Here is a 2,386-nt window from a genome sequence, read left to right on the forward strand (position 1 = left end):
CACTTTATTTTTGCAGATTTCTCCTATCTTCAAATAAAAGAGAGATGATCAAAACCTCTCTTTTCTTTTTCTGTGTCCAGAGAATCCAACCCTGTATTAACTTAACAAATAAAGCTCTTTATGAAAGATTTTTAAAAAACTATTAAGTGTTGGCAAATTTTACAGTTAACAGAGTCCTATCCCTCCCCTCCCCCCGCAAGTAAAACAGCAGAGGCCTGGAGAGTCTCAGTGGCTTGGAGGACATGTGGCCAGTTGGAGACAAAGGCGGAGCTCGATCGCCAGGCTTCCGAGCAGATGCACGGACCGCTAACGGAGGCTTTTCCCTGCGCTAGGCACTCAACAGCCTGCTGCACAGCCACAGCTCACATCACGCCTGTGACCCCACTATTTCTCTCCTTTTCAAAAAAAAATGAACACAGTCCCACCTTTTCTTTCCCTAGATAGTCATTCAGATTTGGGGGTGGAAGAGGGTTTTGTTTTTAAAAACAGAATTACAGAGAGAGGGAGAGAAACAGAAAGACAGATCTCGCTGCTGGTCCATTCCCCATGTGTCCCCATAAGAGCCAGGTGTAGGTTAGGTCAAAGACAGGAGCTTCATCTGGGTCTCCCCCAGAGGCAGCAGCGAACTAAGAATGGTCCATTTTCTGTGTTCCCAGCCACCTGAGCTAGAAACACAGCTCACAAGTGGAACAACTAGAAATGGAATCAGAGCCCACGTGGGATGCTGATTCCACAAAAGTGAGTTAATCCCCTTCACCACACACTGGTCCCATTCCCCTTTCTCTAGTGCTGTGTCATATCCACAGCCAAGTATGTATTCTTCTCCTCCACCACACAATCACAGTCTTCTTCTTTTTTAAAAAAAATATTTATTTATTTTATTAGGAAGTCAGATATACAGAGAGGAGGAGAGACAGAGAGGAAGGCCTTCCGTCCGATAATTCACTCCCCAAGTGAGCGCAATGGCCAGTACTGCACCAATCCAAAGCCAGTGGCCAAGAACTTCTTCTGGGTCTCCTACGCAGGTGCAGGGTCCCAAGGCTTTGGGATGTCCTCGACTGCTTTCCCAGGCCACAAGCAGGAAGCTGGATGGGAAGTGCAGCTGCTGGGATTAGAACCTGCGCCCATATGGGATCCTGGTGCATTCAGGCCGAGGACTTTAGCCGCTAGGCTATCGTGCTGGGCCCACAATCACAGTCTTCTAAATGGGTAACGAGGTATCAGTTTTGTAACGTGTATGTATATGTGCCCTAGAAAAAATACTAAGTGCCTTTCAAATTCTTTGATTAATTAGGCATGGTACAATAAATAATTTCTGCAAATCAGAGCAGGTAAATACATCAGGCAGCAGATCGAACAGGGGGAAAGTTAAACCAGAGTGGCCATCAATTAGGAGCACAGCCCTATGCCCAGGGAGTCGGAGATGAACCATCTGGCCTTGTAAATATCTTTGATGAGCTTCACTAAGAACACACACACCACAAGGCCACCAGGGTAAAACTGAAGAGTAACCTACAAGAAGTGCTTACTGATTGCCTAATGCCACTCTGTTGCTGAAAGCATCCCAGTGCTAGCCACCACACAGAGCAGCTATCACCCAGACTCAACACTGGAGCCATGTCAACTCATTGACCAGCATTTTAAAAGGTATTTGTCTTGATAGTAATTATAAATTTCCTAAACTCGATTTCTGGGAATAGGAGTGGCCTACATAGTTGATACCTTGCTAAGAGACAAATGAGTGAAGGTTGCTGTAACAGATGGAACATTTTAGTCAAATTCTTCAGGCAAAAGGAATAACTGTATGTGATAGAAAAGGAAAAATTCAGACCCTCAATCATATGGGTCATATGGGCATTTATGGCTCAGGAAGAATTTGAGCACTATAACAAAGAAATATCTGCAATGAACAACAGACCTATGGCCTAAAGGATAAATCCTTTTGCTCCTAAAACTAGGAATAAATTTTCACTGAATTTCAAATAGCTTCGTGTTCTTCTCTATTTCCTGTGCTTAGAAAGTTCTAACAGGACTAGGCAATTATAAGAGAAAAGATAATCTCATTCTACTTTGATAACTTTGTGTCTACAACGTTTTCTCAACTGGGAATACCTACTGCCTGGTATTGGTCATCATTTTACATTTATTGAGTGCCAGGATTCAAGATATCACACAAAAGATACAGTATAACAAAAGCTACATCATCAAAGTGGAACTAAGAATGCTGCAGGGAGTGTGGACAACATCTGTAAGAGGGAGGATATCCTTCAGCAAGGTTCTAAACATAGACTCTACTTGCATATGTCTTGGGATTATGGTGGAGGAGAATGAGGCAGCATGTGAAAGAAACCTTTGGAAACAGATATCTAGAATTGAGTGTATACGG

The sequence above is a fragment of the Ochotona princeps genome, chromosome 3 (assembly GCF_030435755.1).
Source record: "Ochotona princeps isolate mOchPri1 chromosome 3, mOchPri1.hap1, whole genome shotgun sequence".
NCBI classification, from domain to species: domain Eukaryota; kingdom Metazoa; phylum Chordata; class Mammalia; order Lagomorpha; family Ochotonidae; genus Ochotona; species Ochotona princeps.